This window comes from Sciurus carolinensis, chromosome 2, assembly GCF_902686445.1.
Source record: "Sciurus carolinensis chromosome 2, mSciCar1.2, whole genome shotgun sequence".
Lineage (NCBI taxonomy): Eukaryota > Metazoa > Chordata > Mammalia > Rodentia > Sciuridae > Sciurus > Sciurus carolinensis.
Genome location: NC_062214.1, coordinates 91,284,477 through 91,310,533, shown reverse-complemented (window position 1 = coordinate 91,310,533; position 26,057 = coordinate 91,284,477). Strand labels below are relative to the sequence as shown.

At 40.1% G+C, this 26,057-nt stretch overlaps 1 long non-coding RNA gene across 1 annotated transcript in view; it reads right to left on the bottom strand.

The window, feature by feature from the left end:
• The window catches only part of LOC124977670 (uncharacterized), a 49,535-nt gene extending 30,134 nt beyond the window's left edge, over positions 1-19,401 (bottom strand). The window contains exon 1 of the long non-coding RNA XR_007107226.1: positions 19,330-19,401. This is a non-coding gene — a long non-coding RNA (uncharacterized LOC124977670). The remainder of the gene's footprint in view (positions 1-19,329) is intronic.
• Positions 19,402-26,057: the final 6,656 nt, after the last annotated feature.

Genomic DNA, 26,057 nt, shown 5'->3' with positions numbered 1-26,057 from the left:
GAAAGATGGTACAGTCATCCCTCTGTATCCACAGGAAATTGGTTCTAGGACCCCCCAAAATCTACAGTTGCTCAAGTCTCTTATATAAGATGGCATAGTGTTTGTTTATAACTTACACAATCCTCCCATATACCTTAAATCATCTCTGGATTATTTATAATGTCTAATACAATGTAAATGCTTGTTGTACTATATTGTTCGGGGGATAATGACTAAGGAAAATACAATCTGTATATGATTAATACAGACAATTTCTTTTTCCAAATATTTTTGATCCTTGGTTGGTTGATTCCAAGGACACACAGCCCATGGATACAGAAAGTTGACTTAAAACTGAAAGGACCTTCACACCACCTTATTTCTGTCATGGTATTGAAATGTGGCCCTTCGGTGAGGGCAATGTTAGAGCAACATTGGGGATGTTAACTGTTGTATTAAGGGACTAAGTGTGATCAATATTCACATCTAAGCAATTAACAGTGAAATGGAAAACTTTCGCCTCTCCTACACGTGTTAAAATAGAATTGACTCCTATAGCTTCCTCTTTGAAAATAAACTCTTTGGTGGGGTTCGGTGGCACACGCCTGTAATCCCAGCGGCTCAGGAAGCTGAGATAGGAGGATCATGGGTTCAAAGCCAGATTCAGCAAAAACAAGGCACTAAGCAACTCAGTGAGAACTTGTCTCCAAATAAAATACAAAATAGGGCTGGGATTGTGGCTCAGTGGTCAAGTATCCCTGATTTCAATCCCCAGCACCCCAAAAATACAATAAAAAGAAAGAAAGAAAATAAACTTTTTGAGCCACTTGTATCATAGGAGGGCCTGGCAAATCAGTGAATCAGCCATGGGCATGCACTGAGAAACATTTCACTGGCTTCTTTCTTCAGTGCTATGAGGTCATTATTATTCCCATTTTACAGATGAGAAAGCTGAAGTTCAGAGACATTAACTTAATATCACAGGCAGACACCTGGATTTCTCCAGTAGTAAAGACAAAAAGGCAAAGAGAGTTGCACTTGGGGCCAACCAACAGAATGACAGGAATACTGTGTCTTGTTGCTATTTCTTTTCTCCTTTCTGCCTCAAGGTAGGTAACAGGCTGGAGCCATCTAGGACTTACCATCCAGAACTATTCAGACATGGTACAGGGTCTGGCTGCACAGGAATCAAATCAACTCTATGAAACGAACCCAGCTGTGCCCCACTGTGGGGGTAAACGAGAATGACAACAGGTGGTTAAATGGATAGTTTTAAGCAATTACATGGGAACTTAGCTCTCCAAACCATTGCTGTCCTTTTCAAAGTAGTCACCCTGGGAGATTCCACTTATTCCAACAGTGGATAGCAAACCTTGGCACATTGGAATCATCTGGGAAGCTTTAAAATACTGATGTGTGGTCCTGCCCACCAGAGACGCAGACTGAATCAGGCAGGTGGGGCCAGGGCACAGGGCGTTTTCAGATCTCACCAGGTGATTCTAACATGCAGAGGACTGAGAATCACCATGCCAAGCCTTTTGGGAATTCTTCTGGCAGAAATGCCCTTGGTGTCTGGACACTGCCCTTTGGACCATTTCAACGGTAAGAAATCTTCCTTTAAGGAGAGGCTGGATTTTTGAAAAGCAGCTCAAGGTCATTGAGAACTGAATCTGCTGATTAGGAGTTTGATACTGTTCTTTGTCTGAGACAAGGAGAGATGCTTGAAAACTCATGCTTGGGTTCCTTATGTGGCTCTGAGGTGGTTTCAATGGCAGTAATTCACTGAGCACCTGCTGTATACCAAGGCTATGCTGGGGTTGGAGCTCTCTGGGAACTCATACCTGGTTCTCAGGGTGAGTGGGACCAGAGCACACACCTCCCTGAATTTCCCTGCTGCAGGGGCTACCTCAGGCTGGCCTCTACCTTCACATGGAGTCCCAGCCTCAGAATGTTCTTGTATCTGTGGTAAAGATGCTCTGCAGGCAGCATTTGACCAGGCTGCAATTGGTCCCCCGTTAGGGTCAAGGGTGAGTGACCACCTACATCCTCCATGCCTACCCACAGATGCCACTGGTCCTGACAACCCTCCTCATCTCTTGAAGGAAGGTTTTAGAATTAGGTTAGAGAAAAGAATCAGAGTGTAGGAAAGGGATGTAGATCTGTGACAGGCAAAGAGAAAGGAAGCCTGAGGCAACCTTCAGGAATACTGTATTCTGACGACTAACTCAGCGTATCCTCAGGAAGTATCTGAAGAATTCCAACTTCAGTTAAATACAGAATTAAGGTAGCTGAGCTTCACGGTCCTTTCCAGCTTCTGAATGCTGTGATTATAAGATACTATAGAGCTGAGTGCTATAAATAAAACTGGACTTTAAGATAAATTTGTTAAAACTGGCTTCATTACAACTTCTAGGAGCTGGCAAAGGCAACTAATTGCTCAGGGGCCTATGTGACAGTGCCCCTGAATGTTGAAAGTGGACTCAGTCAGCCCTGAGTTCCAATCTTGGTCTTGATATGTATCAGTTGCTGTGTAACTTTGAGCAACAGGTTGCACCTGAGTCTTTGTTTTACCATTGGAAATAATAATACCTGCCTTGCAGAGTGTGGGGCACATTAGATGAAACAATGAACATACAGCTCCTGGGACACGGTAGGTGACCACAGTGGCAGAAGAGCACCAAACCTCCCATTTTTCTGCTACCTAGACTATTCAAGAATCACCCATGATATTTATTCCATGATCTCCTACCATGCCTCATTGCAGGTGGAAGTAGGTATTCACCTGGACAAAAAAACAACTCTCCAGAAAGCAAAGGCAACTGCTCAAGGAGGAAGAGGGGAATCCTAGGAGCCAAGATTCCTGCAGCTCCTGTCATTCCTTTGACAAAGCAGGGGGACATGGATCCCCATCTTTGGAAGCAGAGGCATTAAATTACTGCCCCCTCAAAAATGAGCTAGCAAGAACATAATCTAGACACAATTCATTGCAATTTCCAACCCCAAATTATTCAAATGTAGGCTAGGAAATAGACCAACGTGAAAGGAATGCTGAAGGTTGCCCACGTGGTCACCTGGAAGCCTCTCGCTGACAGTGCAGCACATCCGCAGGATGACAAGTCTCTGTCTAACCCCAGGTTAAATGCATAATGTGCTTATTATACATTTAAGTATATTGTTGATGTTTTGAACAGGCAGCTTCAACAACATTTCAGTATATAACTATCATTAAGGAGAGTTTTAAAAAATAAGATCCTTTGTACTTGGTAAGGGGGGTGCTGAGGGGACGGGGTATCAACGTGATGCTATAATTTGACCATTTTAGCTTTCAAATGATGTCACTTAACAACTTGGACCTAAATACACTCAGGAAACAGGCTGCCCCAAAGGACAGCTGCTTAAGTTTGAAGGATATGGAAGTCTACCCTAAAGTATCTTCTCACCCCCTTACCCCAGGCCAAGGATTGCCACCTTTAAATTTTTTTTGGAGGGGTGTCATGAACCCAACGGGGGTAAAGGGATAGCAGCATTTAGGTTTGTCAGCTCCCTGGGAGCTTTAAAATATACTAATATCTGGTCTTACCTGTCCCCCTCCTCAGGGGATTCTGATAAACGTGGCCTGGGATGCAGGTTGGGCATTTAGATTTTTTTAAGTTCCCACCTCATTCTAATGAGTAGCCAAGGTTGAGAATCACTGCACCCAGGTCCTCTCACTCCAGTCAGTGCTCAATACCCCTTCTCCATCCTCCCACTCCAGCCCTGGTCCACCCAGCAAGCCCTGCTCAGCAGTCACAAATAACACAATTGCAGGGCGGATAGTGTGAGCCCCATCTTACACACAAAGAAACTAAGAACCAGGGAGAGTAAATAACTTTACTCAAAGTCACACAAATAATTAGTGGGAGACTAGGTCTCTCTGACTTAGCAGTGGTTCCCAGTTGTCAGGCTGCCTTGGTACCTTGGGAGTATTAACTCATTAAGCGATTAAGGCTTCAGAGGGTTTAGTTTATGGTAATAAGGGCCCCTAGTTTTTATAGAGGTATTAGTGTTCACATAACACTTTCATAAACATTATTTTATGATATTAAGGATCATAGATTCATTTTAAAGATGAGAAAACTGAGACTCAGAATTATTTCCTTCCTTGTGGCCATCCTGGTAGAGGAACCAGCGATTGAGCTCAAAGATTTTTTAACTCCTAACTCCAAAGAGGAGAGTACATTGAAAAACTGGGAGGTAGGGGGTGGGGAAGTGACATACTACAAAACAATTGGATTGTAAACTCCAAAAGTGTCAATATCATGAAAAGAAAAGAAAGGCTAAGAAATATTTCCAGACTAATGGAATTAAAGAGACATAAAAAATAGGGGTTGTGGGTTTAGCTCAATGATAGAGCACATGCTTGGCAGGGCCCCAAGTTCAATCCCCATCATGCAAAAAAGATGCGAAAAGTAAATGAAATGTGTCCTCTTGAAATGGACACTGGATTGCAAATCGAAAACTTGATTTAAAAAATATCATTAGAATAATTTTTATTTTAAAATATGTATTAATGTGAAAGTTGCTCAGTTTAATCATTATATTGTGGTTGCATAAAAGAATATTCTTGTTCTTATAATTTATATGGTAAAGTATTTAAGGATGAAGAATTATGATATCTGAAACTTACTCTCAGATGATTGAATAGAAAAACATTTATAAACATGTTTGTGAATATATGTATATGTGCATATTTATATACACCAAGAGGGAATGCAACGTTAACACCTGGTGAGTCTCAATGAAGTGTTTGTTGTGTTATTTTTGCAACTGTTATCTATATTTTGAAATTTTTTAAATAAAAACAATGAAAATTGAGAAGAAGTACAAGAAGTTTATTCCAGGTGAGCTGGGAAGAGTAGAGAAAATACTTTTAGTTTGAAAACTGGATGCCATTTCTAAAAGCACAAAAGTTTATTTGCCTATGTTACTACAGAAGGAAAAATACTTTATGCACAGTAAGCACAGGTGCATGTCAATAGGCACCACGTGAAGCTTTTCAAAGACAAGGGTTTTTTGGTTTGGTTTCTTTGCGGGGTGGGTACCAGGGACTGAACTCAGGGGCATTCAACCTCTGAGCCACATCCCCAGCCCTCTTTTGTATTTTATTTAGAGACAGGGTCTCACTGACTTACTTAGCACCTTACTTAGCATTTTTGCTCAGGCTGGCTTTGAACTCTCAATCTTCCTGTCTCAGCTTCCCGAGCGGTGGGATTACAGGCGTGTGCCACCAAGCCCAGCAACAAGCCATTTTCTCAATTGAAAACAAATAAAATAATTTAAAGCAAATAAAACAATTTAAACATACATTTAAAATAATGTAAAAATTTAAAATAAAAATAAAAATTTATTTTTTTTTGCAAATCGAAAACTTGATTTAAAAAATATTATTAGAATAATTTTATTTTAAAATATGTATTAATGTGAAAGTTGCTCAGTTTGATCATTATATTGTGGTTGCATAAAAGAATATCCTTGTAAATAAAATTTATTTTTATTTGCTTTAAATAAATAAATAAATAAAACAATTTAAAGCAAATAAAAGTAGTAATGTGTTGACATAGGCAATATTCTTCTATAGACTTAACCAATTTATGCAGACTTCACAATTATTTAGCAGGGCTTATAATTTAATAGAAATGAAAATATATGTACACTATGTTACTATATTAAAATAGCTACACATAGAATGTATCTACTTTTAATTATTGGTTATATAAAATCCTATGTGAATTTTTGTTCTGGAATGTTGTATACCCTATAATTTAAAAAAACAAAATGTTAGAAGTTGAAACTTTAAAAGTACACAGTTCATTGTAATAGTCTTTATTATAAGGGGACAATATACAAAAAATGTTAGAATAAATCACATCTGATTATGTTACTCTTCCTACTAAGTATTCCATTAAGTCAACAGAAGTCCATGCTTTCTTCTTACCTGGGCACTCAGAGCCCTCACAAGTGGCTGCAACCCACTTTCCAGAATCCCTCTCCTTGCCCCAGGCTTTCTATAAGCCTGCCTCTTCCCTGAGCAGCCCTGTCCTTTCCTGCAGGGTCTTTGCAAACATTTTGCTTTAGCTGGAAGCTCCCTCCCCTCTCACTAACGTCTGCCAATCAGAGGAGGTCTTGCCCTCTTCCTGTTCATAAATGTCCCCAGTGTAGCACCTGCCTCCTTTGATTTTAACGGCACCATAGGATAACGGAAGCTTTCCTTTATTCCAGAATTGCCTAGGAGGGCCCACAGGATCATTTTGAAAGCCCCTCCAGATATTGGGCCATCTACACTTGTAAAGACTTTCTGAAAGGCACAGCATCATTTCCTCAGAAGCAGCAATGCATTTCTGCCTCCTGAACTCCACCATTGCACCCTCAATCTCTACAAGATGCATTAGAATAGGGTTGATGATTAACTTTGTATGGAATACATTTTATGTACAATAAGACTGTTTATGATTTCATCCCATAGTGCGGGAGGACCAATTTTGGTGTAGCAAGATAACTACCCCAAGACAATCTTTCATAGAGCCACAGCCCTTGCTGGCCAGAGCTGGGGAGCAGGTAGAATAGAGGCTTGGGCATTTGGGTGAGATAGAAGAGGTCAAGGCCACACCTCTGGCCCCAGTTCTTGAAAGGTATCACTGGGGGCTCCAGACACGGGGACCTGGAAGGAAGAGAGACTGCATGATTCCCAGTGGTGCTTGGAGAGAGCATGATACCAGGTGGTGGTGCTGCCAGTAGGAGGTTGGGGGAGGGGATGGGGCTAGAAGAGGGGGTCTGATCCCATGTGGGCCAACCAGTGTCAAGGGATGCTGCATGAGCTTGGCCCCACCCCATAAGGGCATGATAGGCCTCCCCCAAACCACAGAGAATCTCCTGACAATGAGGTAGTTCAGGGGTGACCTTGTCACCTGAGAAATAAGGGAATACAGCAAACAAGAGGACTTGCCACCCACCATGGTCACAGGACAAAATGATTTTGCATTCATTTCTGTAAACCCAGAGGAGGAAAAACAGTGAAGAGGAGGCTGAAAAAGAGCATGTCCTGAGAGTCCACTCCAGGTATTGCAGGATTAGGGGAGAGCGCCTGCAACCTGATGAGAGAAAATGTGTTTTACTACAAAATCACTATTTGTGGAAGTTTACACTGAATATTTTTGAGTCAGTGTGAAGCCCATATATTTTAAGTGTATTCTAATTGTGAAGTATGTGTACATCTATGTTCAATGACTTTCTTGTGTAAAAATGCTGAGCATGTGACTGTACTTCACAAATTCTTTATCTGTGAGGTGCCATGCATTCTACGGGGACACCTCTTTTACTACTTTCTGATGAAGCAGCTGTGCATCGAACTGCCACTGTACTAAAGTGGTTGCATTTCTTAATTCACATTTGTGCGTATTTTACACACTGGACTTTATTCTGGTACCATAATACTGAGACTCTGAATTTCACCTCTCTGTGTGTGTCTTGTTATGTATGAGTTTAAAATATGTAAATTGCTTGCCACTATTTTTTTTTTTTTTTTTTTGTGGTGCTGGGGATTGAACCCAGGGCCTTGTGCTCGCAAGGCAAGCACTCTACCGACTGAGCTATCTCACCAGCCCCCACTTGCCACTATTTTCTGACCTTGAAATTATATCAAAATAAGAGCCAGGCACAGTAGTACATACCTGTAATTCCAGCAGCTCAGGAGGCTGAAGTAGGAGAATTATGAGTTCAAAGCCAATCTCAGCAATTTAGCAAGGTTCTAAGCAACTCATTGAGACCCTGTCTCTAAATAAAATAAAGAGAGGGCTGGAGATGTGGCTCAGTGGTTGAGAGCTCTGGATTCAGTCCCCAGTACCAGAAAAATAAATAAATAAATATATATATATATATATATATATATATATAAATAAATATTATATATGTCACATATAAATATATTTATTCATACATATATAACATTGCCCCCCAAAAGTAATTATAAAGGCTGTGGTAGCCATCAAAAATATTTGTAAAGGCATGATCATACATAAGTTCCTTGTACTAATGCCTGTGAAATTATTTAGCCATGAGATCACCTTTTCAGAGTTAAATGAAAATGGAAAAAAATTTTCTTAATGAAAACTCCATTAAGAAATGCAATAACTGGTTCTACTTCTTTAACAACTTTTTTGATATGTAAATCATATACAATATAATTTATACATATAAAATGTGTAAGTCAAGGTTTTTGGAATATTACACTATTACTTTTTTAAATTGTGGTAGAATATATATAAACTTTGCCATTTTTGCTATTTTAGGTGTACAGTTCAGTGACATTAATCACATTCACAATCCCTGATGCCACTCTGGTTTTTATTAGGAAAAAAAAGTTGATTCTTTAAGTAAGTGCTTTAATTCTCAGAAGATAAAATCTCTGTGTTTTGATTTATAGTTTATGCAAAAGATAAAAAAGGGACAAATTAGGAGGAAAGGTCTGAAAGCAAATTTAAATGTACACCTCTTTTAAGCCCTATGTCTTGTGACTTTAAAATAAATACCTATCCATTGCTTAGTTCCTACTTAATATCAAAATGTGTGCTTTAAAAGCATTTCAAGCCAAGTGTGGTGTCACACACCTGTAATCCCAGCAACTCAGGCAGGAGGATTACAAGTTCAAAGCTACAGCCTCAGCAATTTAGCAAGGCCCTAAGCAACTTAGTGGGACCCTGTCTCAAAAAAAAAAAAAAAGAAAAGAAAAAAGGGTTGGGGATGTGGCTTAGCAGTTAAGCACCCCTGAGTTCAATCCCAGGTGCAAAAAAATAAAAAATAAAAATAGTCCAACTTTCTAGGACAACCTTCTAGGACTTATTTTTAAAGGAGAAAAATGCCTCTTTTAGCTCTAAAAGTGGGCTGTGTTAGCAGATTAATATGGTAACCTGTTAATGTAATAGAAATGGGTCAATTTCCACCTCTCAGGATAAAAAAAAATCAGTCCATATATAACATATCCATATATAATGTATACATTCAGAAATAAGACACGTATATAATGTTATATATGGACTGATTCCATATATGTTATATATGTTATAGATGGAATGCTCAGACTGGCATTGGGACCCTTCTCTGTAGGTTACCAGCTGCATAAACCATAGCATAATCTTTACACATGGAGCAGAGTGGGTAGAAGGAACCTGGTGGCAGAGGTGGTATATAAGGTAGAATCTATTCAAATCCTTGACCCTAATCCAGCAGTCTGCAGTTCAGACTGTACATTAGAATGCTTGGGAAGCTTTTAAAAATCCCAGCCCCACCACAGATATCTGCTCAGGTTGAGAGCTCTGAGTCTGAAAATCACACCCTTAGGCTCAAGATGCCTGCCTGACTGAATTAGAAGACATAAACCCCAACTCTGAAAAGGGTTTGTTTCTGCCCTCTCCGCAAGGGCCTGAGAGTTTTCAGGGGCTCCAAACAATGGGTAGCAACATGCCCGCGAAGGGGCACTGGCCACATGCTGAAGGCTGGTGACCTTCAGCCCTCCTGCTTTCCTGTAAACAAGAAGGCCGAGAAGATAGCAAGATGGTTGTTTGGAATCCAAACATGCTTGCTTTAGTGTAGGCAAAGACTGTGACATTTTAAAATTCTGAATTTTGGGTGGGGCCAAGAGAAAGAGTGGAAATATTACCAGTTTTCATAGTACTTGTCTGAGGGCACCCTTTGCCAAGGATTCTCTCTTGCCTCCTTGTCCCCAAAGTTTCCTTCTTTAGATACCCAGGACCAGAGAGGAGATCTGTAGTTACATAGAATCCTCTCTGGCATTGCAAGAGGGGCAGGTGAAAGACCCAGGTTCAGCAGGAGTGTTTTCATGTGCCCGGGATCTCATAACCTGCCTGAGCCTCAGTTTTGTCATCTACAAAATGAAGATAATCATCCCCTATGCTGAGCTAAGTGGATTAAAGGAGACCCTAGAGGCAACAGCCTCTAGGAAATGTTGACACTCTGTACAAGTATATATGTTCCTATTAATTTTTATAGTTCTGATTATAATCTCATATGTCATCTCTACGCACTTATGGAAGGTTACTGATATTTCTGTGAATGCCTAAATGGACTTTAAAAAAAAAAACAAAACTGACTATATTTCAGACCCTTCTTTGCAAAGTATTTTACAAACGCTTAGAAAACTGTATTAATTTATTTCATCACTGTCTACCTTAGAATTGTTGCAGGAAACAGACTGGTAGAGAAATAGCAAGCAGCACTCTGAGAGAACTCCAAACTTTGTTTTAGGTTGTTGGACCCAGAGGAAAACAAAACTCCAAATTCTGAGCCCTGATCCACAGTTTCTCACAACATTCATAGGTTATTTGGTGTCATCTTAGACTGATCCTACCATTAAGGCTTTTTTCCTCTTAAAAAAAAAAAAAAAAATCCTAATCTACAGGGCTCAAGGCCTTGTGCAGAGTCTCTAACATAAAGCATGCTTACAGAAACAGATAAGAAAGGTCTCTTTTCACAGGTATCTATTACATTTCAAAAGGGAGCAGTGAGACTCCTAGGGCAGTTATTTACAATCCAAAAGGTAGCGACCCATGGTTAATTAGGCTTCCTGGAGAAAAACTGAGAGAAAGGACGGGAACTGACCCCTTCACCAGGCATTGGTTTTTTACCATAACATTTTTATAATTTCATTTCACAACCAGGTCTGGTTTTGCCATCACAGAATGTTATCAAAAGTTTGCTGTTTGAGGAAGGTTCTTCAAATCATTCTTGCTTGATATTCCCAGTGACTTAGAACCATGCTATTCAGGAGTTTTCAAGGACCAGAAACTACAGTACCACTTGGGAGATTTTTAGAAATGCTCCATCCGGGTCCTATGAATTAAAATTTGTATTTCAACAAGATCCTCAAGTGACTCTATATATGTTTGATTTTGAGAAGCCTTGTCCTAGTTTCCAAAGCTGCAGAGCTTGAGATAAGGGGAAAGAAATGATCCCCACACATGCTACAGTTTGGGAAATACGCACTTAGAAAAGCTTCCAGACTCAAAGAGAGAATGGGAGTACCCCAATATTGCACAGTGACTCCTGAGATTAGGGAAGAGATGAAAAGAGGAAACCAAAGGCACCTAAATGTTGAGTGCTTGGCAGCATACATGCCATCACCTGTGAGAGAGACTTTATTATCCTACTTTGTTAATGAAGAAATTGAGGTTGGTACGATTTAAAAAACTTAACTATCATGTAAACATGTATCTGGTTAATAGAAGAGCTGGGATTCTAGTTACTACCTGAAGAGCTACTTTGGGGGGACATTAGGTTTAAACACTGGGTGCTTCACCGCTGAGCTACATCCCCAGTCCCCAGTCTGTTTTTTTTTTGTTGTTGTTGTTGTTGTTTGTTTGTTTGTTTAAAGACAGGGTTTCACTAAGTTGCTGAGGGTCTCACTAAACTGCAGAGGCTGGCCTCAAACTCTCAATTCTCCTGTCTCAGTCTCCCCAGTCAGTGGGATTACAGGTATGTACACCAAGCCTGACCTGAGTGGCTACTTCATAAGACAGTTTTGAGAATATAAGAAGACCTGTTTATACATGTTCTTTTAGGCCCAAGAGTCTAGTTGAAATGTAGATTTTCACCTTATAACACTTTTCTCATTGCAGATTTCCTCCAATTTCATTTTTCTTGGGTTTTAATCAGAGACCTCTTTTTAAAAGATATAATTTAAATTTACATACCATAACATTGTAAAGTGTACATAGTGTTTTTTAGTATATTCACAATTATGCAATGATCACCACTATCTAATTCTAGAACATTTTCATTACCCAATAAAGTAAACCTACATCCATTACCTCCTATTCCCCACCCCCAAGTCTCTGGAAACCACTAATCTACTTTTGTCTCTATGAATTTGCCTACTCTGGGCATTTCATATAAATGGAATCATATGATATGTGATCTCTGGTGATGGGCATATTTTACTTAGTATGGTGTTTTCCAGGTTCATCCATGTTGTAGCAAGTAACAGTTCTTCATTCCTTTTGAAATAATATCCCATTGTAGCACATCTTGCTTATCCACTCATCAGTTGATGGACATTTTGATTGTTTCCACTGTTTTGCTAATATGGATAATACTACTGAACATTTGAGTACATGTTTTCGTGTGGACATACATTTTCCAATTCTCTTGGGTATTTACCCAGGAAGAGAATTACTGGGTCATACAGACTCTGCATTTAACTTTCTAAGGAACTTCCAGATTATTTTCAGAGGATATTTTGACAAATGTTTTGATTATACATTGGATTTAAAGAAGAACATGAATTTAAACAATTTTGTCAAGAGACCTAGGGAGTCCCAAAACTGAAGAGTCAAGAAATAGCAGTGATTCTGTGAACTTTATTCCAAACCACAACTGACTATTCAGAACCTGAAGTATAGCAACAGAGGAATTTGAACAGAATCCAGGAAAGCCAGTCATCTAAGGGCCTGTCATGGGTGAAGACATAGTATAGGACAGAGACCAGGTTCAAGTCCCTACTTAAACACTAACTCACTGTGTGTCCTTGGGCAAGTGCCTTCCTCTTTCTGGTTTTCCATCTGTGAAATGAGATGCCACATCTGTATGGGTTCTCACTGCTTTGTGATCAGCCCTTGGTACCCCACAGCTCTGTGGCTCAAGCCCAAGATGGTTGTGTGATTTTCTGGTATCAGTATTCATTCTCTGAGTCGAGTTGCTAGAATTACCTCTGGGAATTGCTGGAATTACAGGTGTACCTAAAGATGACAAGCAAGGTGGGTTTTCCAGTCACCTGCTCAGTGGCAAACAGAGCCTGATATCCCAGGGACAGATGGTGCTCAGTCACTGTGGACTGACTCATGTAAGTACCAGGTTCTTGGGCACTGCCGAAATAAGAATGGAATTTACCTACAGAGAAAGAAAACTGTAGTCACGGCAACTACCATGCCACATGCCACATGTTTAAACTTTATTTTGAGGAGTAATTATTATATTTTATTGTAAGTCATAGGGATTTATTTTAGAAAAATTCAAAACATGAATTTTTCATGAAAAGAAAAATCAATGTTAACATTACCATCCAAAAATAAGCACTAATTACATATATTTTAAAACATGTTATATGTCATAAATATATATAATTTTTGTCAGTTTAATTTTTAAGTAACCACTGTTTGATATTTATTATTTTAGTCTTAATATTTTTGTATTTTTATTACTAAATTGGTATTGTACTCTAATTTTCTTTTTCACTTATCATTCCATGTCATTAAAAATCTTCAGAAACTAGACCTTAATGATTACAAACAATTCCATCGTATGAGTGCTCTCTTTATATTTAACCATTCATCATTGGATATTTATCATACAGGGTGATAACTATAGGCTTTATCTTTGAAAATAAATAATGTCAATCTCTGTTTTGGCAATTCCAAACACCATGGCATTTAGAACCCTTCCCAATTTAATTCCAACCTGTCTTTCTATCCTTAGCTGCCATAAGTCTCCAATGCAGGGCAGATATTTAGTTTACATGCACTGATGGAGTCTTCTGGTTGTTAAAACACTGAGATACCCCAGCAGGGGGTGGGTGGGGTAAAATGCTAGGAAGCTGTCTCCTCTGCCCCACCTTACAGCCCTACCTCCACCCCAGTCCCTGCACAGGAACCTCTCCCAAAGTCAACCACTGAGATCTTCTGTCTGATCAGCAGGCATTAGGACTGGTTGGTGCCTACACCCCACCAGTGGGAACTCCTTAGACACCCTGGCTTTCTCCACTGTGACCATTTGATTTTGTTACTTCCCCCACCTAGAAAATAGTTCCCATCTCTCTGCCTCTGCCTAAGTCTTGCCAATGCTTCAAAATCAAATTCCAGTTCTACCTTCTCCGTGAAACTTTAGGCAACTACATGGGCCCAGTCTGATCCTGTGAAATTTTATAGTCTTTTGTTTTGGGTTGTGACTGTTTGCAGAACTCTGACACAAAATTTGCAGTTGTTCAACATTTCATTCATGCTCATCCTTTGTCCCAAGGTCCTATGAGACAGGAACCATATCTTAATTTCTCTTTACTCTGGGGGAAAGACATTTCGTGTGTTTTACTATGCTATTTCCTCTTCCTAGACACAAGGAAACTACTTTTGCTCAACTCCTTTGCTGTTAATATGAGGTTATTAGAATACTAATCAAGGAAACATAACAGATGTGATATGATCCTTAAAAGAGCTATGTAAGCCAGGTGTGATCACATATGCCTATAATTCCAGCAACTCGGGAGGCTGAGGCAGGAGGATCTCAAGTTCAAAGCCAGCCTCAACAACTTAGTGAGGCCCTAAGTAACTTAGCAAGACCCTGTCTTAAAATAAAAGAGTGGGCCCAGGGATGTGGCTTACTGGTTAAGTGTCCCTGGGTTCAATCCACATTATCAAAAAAGTTTTCAAGCTTTCAATCCTCTCTTCTTTCATAGTAACCAGGATGGCATAGATGGTGACCTGAGGAGATGAAAGCATCCTGCATCCCTGAGTTACTGCACAGATGAGAACTGCTCTGGAGGGCCACTGACGTGCATTGGATAATGGTGTGAGCAAGAATAAACCTTTAACATGTTAAGTCACTTAAACTGGGATCTTGTTAGTGCAGAATAGTCTAACCCATGGGTATCCAACCTGTTTTTGTATGACCTGCAAGATAGTTTTTTATATTTGCAAAGGTATGTAAAGAAAAGGACTATGCAACAAAGATGTATGTGGCCAGTAAAGCTAAATCCTATTTGATATTTTACAAAAAAAAAAAAAATTCTAACCCCTGGACTAACCTATCCTGATCAACAATACGTTCCACGGCACCCAGCACAGTACAAGACCTAAGAACACCCCACCCTTCTGAAATACAATATTTGCTTCATGCATGAAATCATACACCTCAGGCAGGCTTCATTCGTTTCTCTGCCCTTCTGATATTCAGTGAATGTGAATGGGCCCAGTGCTAGATGTGCTGGGAAACAGAGCTCACATGAACACAAGGAAAGGGAAAAGTGTATGAGAGTCACTTTATATACTGCCATAGATTTGTTCAGCCCACTTGGCATCCCTCTCTCCAGGCCCCACCCTGCTTTCTCAATCAGAGTAGTCCTAGCAGTAGTTCAGGCTGTTTCTGAGGTCATAGGGCCCTAGCACCATCACTCTGTCTGCTAATGCTGCAGTTGCCTCAACCTCCCCTGAGGACAAGGGCCAAGGTGTGACATAGCTTCCATCTCTCCCACTGCATGCAGCAAGAATCATAGCAACTCAGGCACCTAGGCCTGAGCCAGCCTTTCCCACAGAGGCCTTGACTTGCCCAGAGGGCCTCCAAGGAGCAGGATAACAGCCCAGAATGCAGGGAACTAACACCCCACAGTGAAAACCCTGACAAATGAGAAGTGGTGGGAAGACACTGGAGGTAAAGTGTCTGCTCCTCTGCTTCAGGGATGCCATACCCATAGCATCAGAACCTGCTAAGGTCAGCTCAGTAGCACAGCCTGGGATCTACTCTCTCTTCCTCCCTTCCTCTTGTCTCCTTTCCCTTCACTCTTGCTTTCCTGAAATGACACCACCAAAAAAAAAAAAAAGCACTGGAGCCTAAGATTGACTTCAGGCTCTGTTTCCTGGGGAGCTCCAGCTAAGATGAAGGAAAACCAGTAATTGTGGATTCCTGTTATGTTCCGGGCACTATGAACTTTACCTATTTTATCTCATCCTTACAAAAACTGTTAGACAATGATATTTACTCAGTCTTAAAAGAAAATGGAGGCAAGAGGAAACAAACCAGCTGTTAAGTGACTGACAAAGCAAAATCAAATACTAAACAGACAAAGAGCTCTACTGCCCTTCCTTAGTGTATCTGTGCTCTCTGATTCACTGGTGCTCTGATCCTATGGGGAGCCTTGTAGTTACATTAGCTACAAGCCACAGTGGTTTGGGATAGGTTTAAACCTTAGCAACATCTGACCTACAAAATAATGTTAGCAAAAGACAAGAAGGAATCAGGAGAACACCTTGAAAGGAGAGAGAGCACGAGGTGAGAGGGCAGATTTGAAAGGGCTGGAAGAACAAGAGGGACCCCAGCTTCAGCAGGTCGGTGGCAGGATGAGACCAGTGAGGGCCAGAGGCACCTGCCTGGCTGCACACAAGCTGCCTCTGCCGCCTGCAGGGAGATCAGGGCGCCCCAGCATGGGGCAGAGGAGCCCCGGATGCAGCCGCCGCGGGGAGCTGCACGTGTGGTGCGAGGGCGCCTCCTGGGGGACACAGGCTGTGCCAAGCAGGGACGCGCAGTCCGGAATTGCTGCGCCCCTGCGGGAATAGTCTTGTCTCTTGGCACTTGACAGAACTCAAAGCTTTCTAGAGGAGGCCCATTGAAATAAAAATAATCTTGGACTTCCAGAACTGTTTTGTGGAAAGATTCAGGAGTAGACCGAACAGTCCTGAGACAAGACTTTTGGAATTTTCAAATTTTGTTTATGTCTCCTGGAAGGAGGGCTTTGTAGGCACCAGTAGTATTTGGAAGAAAATCCAGGAAATGATCTTTAGGACCTCAGGTAAAGAAAAAGAAAAATTATTTCTTAAACATGACACCAGAAGTGAAAGAAAAGAAAGGTCAACTGCACTAAAGAACTTTGTTCATCAAAAACATTGTACAGAGAGCGAGAAGACAATCCAGAGACCAAAAGAAGATAATTGTAACATATATAACTGGTAAAGAATTGGTGTCTAGAATCTTTAAAGAGCTATGCCAATCAACAAGACCCACTTGATTGTTTAATTGGGAAAGAGACAAATATTTCAGAGATGAAGAAACAGAAAAGGACCACAGACATGAAAAGATGCCTAACCTCCTTAATAAAAGGGAAGCACAGAGTACAACCAAAATGAGATATACAAGTACATGGCCTCTTGGGTTGGCAGAAATTTAAAACAGGCAACGCCAAGTAAGGGCAGGAATGTACAACAATGGAAATTCTCATATACTGTTGGTGAGAGTGTTAAACCACTTGGACCAGTTTAGCCTTATCTGATAAAATTAGACATGCATACCTTATGACCCAGCAATTCTACTTCTAGATAAATATTAACTTTTATACAAATACAACAGGTGACATAAAAACACATCATTTATAACAGTCTCAAACTGAGAGTAATGTCCATTCACCATAGGATGGATAAATAATTTATAGTACATTCCCACAGAGGAATACTATATGGCTCCAAAATGAATGAACTACATCCATCCATGCAGGGAAATTGTAGATGCAAAATAAACAAGTTGTACAAGAATACTTACCATATTATCCCCTTTTAAAAAGTTCAGAGACAGTAAAAGCTAAATAATATGTTGTTAAGGATAATATATATGTTAAGAATAATATTAAGGATTATTTTTATATATGAAGGTTGATACAAAATAGAAAGTAGGAGAGTAAAGGGACTGGATCAGGGAAAGACACATGGGGCTTTTCAGGCACTAGTAATATTTTTTCTGAAGTTTAGTGTGCAGTGTGCTTATTATCACTCTTTATACTTTTTACTTTGTGCATGTGTGTGTGTTAGTGAGAACTGAACCCAGAGTACTGTACCACTGACCCACATCCTCAGTTCTTTATATTATATTTGGGGACAGGGTCTCTCTAAGTTGCGAAGGGTCTCGCTAAGATGCTAGGGACTGACCTCAAACTTGCCATTCTCCTACCTCAGCCTCCCAAGTAGCTGGGACTACAGGCCCACCTCATTTGACTTTTACATATATTCTTTTATGAATGAATTTTTAACCCAAAACTTTTTTTTAAGAATAAAAGCTAAGTTCTTCAAAGGGTGGGTAGACTGCTATGAGAAGGGATTTGTTTGTTTGTTTGTTTGTTTGTTTGTTTTTGGTTCTTTTCTACGCAGCTGAAATCCATCCTAGTTGGTCTGAGGTTGAGCTGGAGTGGGGAGGGGCATGAATTCCAAGGGCTTACTCTGAGTCAGGCTTTAATTTTTAGTCTCAATGGGCATCAAATGCTGTCTTGGCAATAAAACACAGCCAGGAACAAGCTGAGTCGCTGAAATTCTGGATAATGAATTAGATCTTACTACGTTAACTGATAGTCCTTCTGTGACATTTGCATAGGGTTTCAGAGTATATAAAATCATGTTCATATGAGTTAACTGAAATCAGTTCCCATAACCCCACTGAAAGATGACCAGAAAAGGTTATTTGTATGCCTATTTTAAAGAGAAAGAACTCAAGAGAGCCAATGAGATTCTGCTACAAGTACCACTCCTGGGTCCAAACCCTGCAGGGTTCCCCCATCCTTTCGGGAATTGGTCACTGCCCTGGGACCTTTGGCCCTACATTCTCCCACCCACCAAGACTCTTGTTTCTCTGGTCTTGAGTTATACTCTTTGTCTCAATCTTTAGGATTCTTCTATTTCTTTTTCCTTAAGAAATTTTTCCAGATGCTATTTTCCTTAGCTTTGCTGCACTCTACCTAAATTAATTTCTTTTTTTTTTTTTTTTTAATTTATTTTTTGAGACAGAGTGTCACTCTGTTAGCCAAAACTGATCCCAAACTCCTGGGCTCAAGTGTTCTTCCTACCTCAGCCTCCAAGTAATAGATTACAGATATGCACCACTGCACCTGACTTTCTGCTTCCTCCTGGACTTGACACTAGACTGTTAACACTTGTCCAGATTGACACCTCTGTGGGGTGGCAAAGCTGGCACAAAAATCCTACAGATACCATCAGAGGGTATAGTTTTTCTCAATGGGACACATACATGAATAGTTTGCAAAACTGATTGGCTATTCTAGAATAAATAGCATAAAGACATCACAGCAATGAGAGCTGATCATTTAGTTAAACTCTAAGCACTAGTTCCAAATTTGTCACTTCATGTGTTTTTAAGAAATTAAATTAGGTACTGCCTATTACCCATAATATGTAGTAGGCACTACCTAATTAAAATGTTAATTCCCTTTTTCATCTAATCATCCCAGAAAATAGTAGTGAAGTATTAAACCAAAAAGCCTTACGGAGAGTCAAGATCTTCCATCCTCATGGGCTAACATTTGAAGTCCTCTTGCAAAAGAAAAACTTGTGCATTGACAAAATATTTTAGCTGATGGACAGACTCTTTGTGGAAGAGTACTTTGAACCTAGGAAAAGGAAACAGACTCCCAACACAGGAAGGCTTCCCAGATGCTCTAGTATCATCCAGGCTGGGAGGAGGCAGGGTATGGGAGTTGGATAGGAGGGGGTACAGAGGAGAGGAAGCCCCTGAGGGGAAAATAACAGATTCATTCGCATTCACCTTCAGGACAGATGAAAGATGCAGGGGAATCTGGAGGCAGGGTTCCAGCCCTCCTGTAGTTTGCTGTGTGAGCTTCAGTGGAAGTCATTTCCCTTCTGTGGGTAGGGCCCTTCCAACTGAGACACTCAAGGGCACTCTGTATTCTTCAGAGTTACTAGGAAACCAATTAACTCTCCAATCACATGATCTTCATTTGCATTTTTATAACCTAGGCTGCTGTCCAACTCTCTCAGACACACTGGAAAATCATGTCATTTCCATTATTGAGTCAAGCACACTAAGGATGTTATAGAATCACTTTTCTCAGTAGTTCTGGGCAGGAGAATAGACTTGCATTTTAGATTCTAGAACACTGGGGCTTTCTTGGGAAGATTCCAGAAGGCATTGTTAACCCAACAAATAAAACAGTAAGTACCATTCTGACCCTCTGGGCTGTAATAATGCAATTTCTATTGCTTTTCTTTCATTTAAGAAAAGATGTACAAGGGTCTCATTCACATTTTTAACCACAATATAAACAGACATCTCATGAAGGAGCAATTATAAATAGTGCACGTGCAAAAAGGAAACAGCCTACTGGTATTCAAAGAAATACAGATGAAAGCAAATCTGGGACCCCATTTAAAAATATTAATTCTCAAAAATGTTTTACAGAAACAATATTCAAGACACCCAGTGTTGCAACCAAACTAACTCACTGACATAATTTTGATGGCATTGTAAATTCATAATAGTTCTTTTGGGAAACAATATAGCAACACGTAGGAAGAACTGTATTCATGATTATTGAGAAGTAGTGCAATAAAGATATGCATAAAGAAGTTAATATAAGCAGTATCTGTTAGAGAAAAAACTAGACTTAAGAGGATTTCTACATAGATTTTGATACAGTCATACATTTGCCTCATACATAGCTATAAAGATAATTATGAAGATTAAGTAGCAACATTGAGAGATGTTTATTACAAGAAAAATATAACAAACTTTAGGATAATGTATGTATTATGGTTATAACTCTGTAAAAATGTTCATAACAGCTTACAAGGTCTGGAAGTTACTGAAATAAAAACAGCTATAGTACTTGGGAGGCAACATATTATGCTTTAAACTATTTTTAATGTTCTGTTTAGATGAAATGTTGTCTTCAATTAAATAAATAAAAGAAACTATGTCAACTTAAAAAGAATTAATCCTACCAGGTGTGGTGGCACACACCTATAACCCCAGCAACTGGGGAGGCTGAGGCAGAAGGATTACATGTTCAAGACCTGCCTGGACAACTTAGTAAGACTCTGTCTCAAAAATTTAAAAGTGGTGGGGGTTCTAAGAGTGTGGCTCAATAACAGAGTGCCCCTGGGTTCAATCCCAGTACCACAAAAATATACTAAATAAGTAAATAATTGTCTCATCAACAAACTTCCTAGATAATAAGGAAGAGGCAGGAACCCTGACTATCTAATTCAGTGATGTGTACCAAAGCATGTGTATGGCACATGCTAGGTGCTGTAAAGATCTATGGATTAATTGACCACTACTGTTGGCCTCTCTAAAGTATTTAGTAATTACTGATAAAGACACCTGCTTTTGCAAAGATGTCCTTTGACAATACCTCCAGGCTTCAAAGCCAAAAAAATACACCATCATTTACAAGCAGCCTTTGGAAACCCAGTATCTTCCTGTCTCCAGAATTTCATCAGAAGATGCCAGACTGGATGGGGAGAACCTCCCCCTCTTTTTCTTGCAGCATCACCGTTGGGTCAGATCCTCACAGGGACACAATGGGAAGTAGCTTGATCCCTGGATCATCTCTGCACTAACTCTTCATACCAGAAGGTGGCAGTCTGCACACCTCCTATGGTACAGAACACTTTTGGGGGGGGGCGGGTCACAGCAGGTACTGGGGATTTGTACCCAGGGTCACTTTACCACAGAGCCATATCCCCAACCCTTTTATTTTTTTATTTTGAGACAGGGTTTTGCTAATTTACTTAGAGTCTTACTAAGTTGCTGAGGCTAGCCTTGAACTTATAATTCTCCTGCGTCAGCCTCCCAAGTCACTGGGATTACAGGCATGTGCCACTGTGCACAGCCCAGAACACACTTTAATAGTTAATTGTTCAAGTTCTGCTACCCAGTACACCTTCGGCAAAAATGGGCCAATCACTGGGTATAACAAAGATGGCCAGGGCCTCAGGCCAGATGTAGATAACTGGTGCTTGCTCTGCCTGGTGCTATAAGCAATCCATAGCCCTCGTTTTATAGTTGGGAAAACCAACTTCACGGAGGCTGGGTGACTGCCAGTCGCCCACTTCTTACCCAGGTAACACTACCCAGACCTGAGCCCAGCTCTCCTTGCCCAGCACCCAAATGCCCACCCTCTTTCCACTAGGCCATGCTGCCTTCTAGCTCCCCAGCAGCAGTAGTCTATAAAAACATGGACAAGGATGTTTCTCAACCCATGATAAGATGATTTTTATATCACCACGTTAAATTGTAAAATTGATTGTAACCTTTGACCTTACAAAACACTTTAGAGATATGTTCCAAGGAAACACATAAAAACATGAAATATATGTTGTTCAAATATAAAAAATGAAACAGGTACATACAGAGACGCTTAGAACTGAACTTAATATTGCAATTAAAACTCATGGCAACCCACACACCCAACAGAACAGAAGCTGGAGAGATGGTTCCGTGATCATTACACTGACACTGGAAATGGTCAGCATGAAGATGCAACCAATGCCCAGGCTGTCATATGGATGCTGTTACACTAGTTGTTAAGAAAAATACTTCCAGATTTTTGGGTGAGCCTCTAAGAAAGTGGCTGAGAAGGAGCCAAGGAGAGAAAGCTCAGAGAAATAGCTAAGTCAGGATGACTACTATCCAGGCGAGGCTGCTACCATAAGCCCTGCCACTGAGAATGGTGTGGGTGTGAGGAGGAAAGCCTGGCTGAATCAAAACTACAAGATCTGCAGTCAAGCCATCCAACAGCTGAATGGGGAAGACTGAGACCCACGCAGTTCCAGGTAGACATCTTGCCCACTCACTTCATCCAATGGTACAGTCACCTGCAGACTGAGGACTACCTGGCTGACATTACCTTAAAGTGGCAGATAGGATGCATGTCCAAAGAGCTTGTGGGAGGGGAGAAAGATCATCTCCTATGACCTGCAGAGGAGAAGGGTCAAGTTGCAAGTCATGGTGAATTCCAGGAATTATTGATCAGAAGAATAATTTATTCATAATAATATTGCATCAGAAGACATGATTGGAGTTCAGGGGAATCCTATGGAAATCAAGAAGGGCAAGCTGAGCATCATTCCCTACGAGATCATACTGTTCTTTCTGTGGTTATATGTTACCTCCATCTTCACCTTGGCCTCAAAGACAAGGAAACAGGGTACATCAGAGATACCTGGACTTGATCCTGAATGATTTTGTGATGCAGAAGTATATAATCAATGGTAAGGTCATCACCATGTAAGAAGCTTCTTAGGTGAGCTAGATTCCTAGAGATTAAAACTTTACACAATGAGAACACTATTGGTGAGATTTGGGGGAAACAGGCTCTTTCGTATTACTTGTGGGAATGTAAATTGATTTAAATCTCTGTAGAGGGATTTTAGCAAAACTCTATGAAAATGATACACACATATACATTCTTTGATGCAACAGCCCCTCTATTGGAACTTTATCCTGCAGGGATACCTGCCCATGTGAACAATGGCATATCTACAAGGTTGTTCACAGCATTGCTTTCATTTATTTATTTTTTTAAACTCGTTTTTTGCAGTGCTGGGGATTGAACTGGGGCATGATACATGCTAGGCAAATGCTCCACCACTGAGCTACACACCCAGTCCAACACTGCTTTTAATGATGGATTGGAAGCCATGCAAATGTCCATAAGAGAGAACTGGCTAACAAATACAGATTATCCAAAGATTATAATACCTCGAGTGAATTCTCTTGCTATTTAGCATATTCTCTTTAAATTTATATGCTGATATGAAAAAATCTCCAAGATATATTGTTTTTTTTTTAATTTTTTTAGTTGTTGATGGACCTTTATTTTATTTATTGATTGATTTATATGTGGTGCTGAGAATCAAACCCAGTGCCTCATGCATGCTAGGCAAGTGCTCTACCACTGAGCCACAACCCCAGCCCCAAGATATATTGTTAAATGGGAAGAAGTAAGATGCAGAACAAAATATTCTACCATTAGTCAGGAAAAAGGAAGAGAAAAAAAGAGTGTATTTGTGTGTGTGTGTGTGTGTGTGTGTGTGTGTGTATGTGTGTGTGTTAGCTTGTATAAAGAGACTAATAAGGACTGGGAATGTAACTCAGAAGTAGAGTGCATCTTTAGCATGCACCAGACCCCTGGTTTCAATCCCCAGAACCAAAAGTTAAAAAATAAAGAGACTAATAAAAAAAAAAAAAAAAAAAAACTTACACAATGAACTTCACCCTGGGAAGGGGGGCTGTGGCAAGCTTTTCCTCTCTTATCTCAAAAAGCTAGACATGAACTTATATAATTACCCCAGAATTCTACCATAATATACTGATGGCATTGACCAAATTTATGACATTGAACACCAGTTCCAGAATGAAGGAATTGGTTTGACCCACGATCCTGTGTTTACCATTTGTGAGTATAGACTCTCAGTCTCCTGGAAACCAGAGAGAAGACAGTTTCAAAGGAATAATGAGTCACATTACAAGTAGTTGAAGGTTGCCTCCCACCCAGGTGACCCAGAGGGTCAAGTCTACAACAATGACTTCACCCTACCCTTCCAGAGGTTCAGCATGGTAAAATATTTTAAATAAGCCCTGGAGTGAAGCTGTCATAAACTAACCTCTTGGAAACTGAAGAAATTTAAAAAATTATTGATGTTATCTGTGTGACAAAAGGTCTTAAATGTCCTCCACCTAAGACAACAGCCAGTGTCATTGATGGGCTTATCAGAAGTTCCTGGAAGTGACTTGCATCAATCATACATTTATCTGTGATCACCAAAGAGAATGAGCCTTTTGGTTAAAGAGGATCCGACTCAGCATGTTGCTTGCTTTGTCATGAAAGAAGTATGCAGTCCTACTTGAGCTGAATTGAGTCCATGCAGCAGCAACAACTTTTAGAAGAACAGATCAAGGCTAGGGACACCAGTGATGAAGCCATGCATGTAGATAAAGACTTCTGCACCACCCTGGAATACTAGCTGCCTCCCATGCAACTGAGTAGGATCTGGAATCACAGACTCCAGTAGCATCCAGGAAGTATTTCTGTGTCCTTCCATGAAAACTAAAGACATGAAGAGGAAGAGAATGAAGCAACAACTGATATATTGGAAAGCACAGTAGTTGGCACATCTATTGAGAAAATTGCAAGTTGTATAACTCAGACATCTTTGCAATTCAGCAAAAGGTCAAAGTCTGCAAGGGAGTTTTTATGTATTGCCATCCTTTTGACTACTAAGAGTTCAGGTTAGCACCAGAAAGGAGAAGTAGAGTTAAGAATTCCTTTTTACTTCTTGTTACCAAATAAACCATCCGTCCTGTCTCTTAAAAAAGTAAGTAAAATAAATATTTCTATACCTGTTGGTACACAGGAAGGCCTGAGCCTCCCTGCACCTTCCTAGCATCTACTAATGAGCTGCTCCAGGACATCCCTGATCTAGCAAGTGAATGGTAAATGCCCTGGCCCAGAACCATACCAGGGACAGTGGTCAGTACACATCTTAGTACCAGTTATTAAATACTTTTAAATCCTTACTTGGCTACCATATTTAATGGAAAGAAGACCATATTTCAGAATGAGACAAGAGGTAGAATGATAGATCAAGACATTATAACTTAACAGTAATGAAAATAAGCAGAACTTAATGTAATGAATGTAAAGAATAGCAATGAAGAAAATTTATACTTGTCTAAACAAGAGTTTCTAAAAAGCCCCAGAATCCCAATATTTGGTAAATTAGTAGATGGGACATTTGACCAATATTGTCAGTTACCTATTCAGCAGTCATTTCTCCTCTTTCCTTCTTAAAAGAAAACTGCAATTTTGTCCACTCTGTTACTCTTCTGATGACCAAATGCTTTGGGAAAGTTTGAGCCCAGAGGTGTCTGAGTGGGTAGTGGGTGTGCAAATCCAGATTCCTACGCCAGGCAGGACAGTCCCTTCCACTTACCAAGTGGGGATGCAGTTCTGTGAGGTAGAAGGGAAGTTAACTGGGAGGATTCTAACAGACTTTCTTTGCTTATATAAAGGGACAATGATGGGAGTGTTCCCTTTGTTTCCTTTGATGTTGTCTTGCTTAAAATTTAGAAACATCTTGCAACCCCTAAAGGAAAGCTGAGAGAATTTCAGAGAACTCAGCCCTGATATCTGTGAGCTGCTAAGTTAACCAACCTTTCCAGTTGCATTCCCACTAGCTTTCTTTTCATTTAACCTACTCTAGTTGGATTTTCTGGTATTTGCAGAGTCCCACTAGCAAGTAGCTGTTTGTTCACCATTATATACATATTATATATAACACTATCTGGTACATAGTACATAAATATTTATTGAGGGGATAAATGAATAAAAAGCACTATCCTCACTGATAGAGAGGGTGTTAAATTTTTGGTGATCTTGGTATTAACTTTTTCTGTGTGTATTTTATTTTTTTAAACAACCATTCAAAGTAGCAAATGCTACTAGATCTATTGGCGTTATGTGAAGT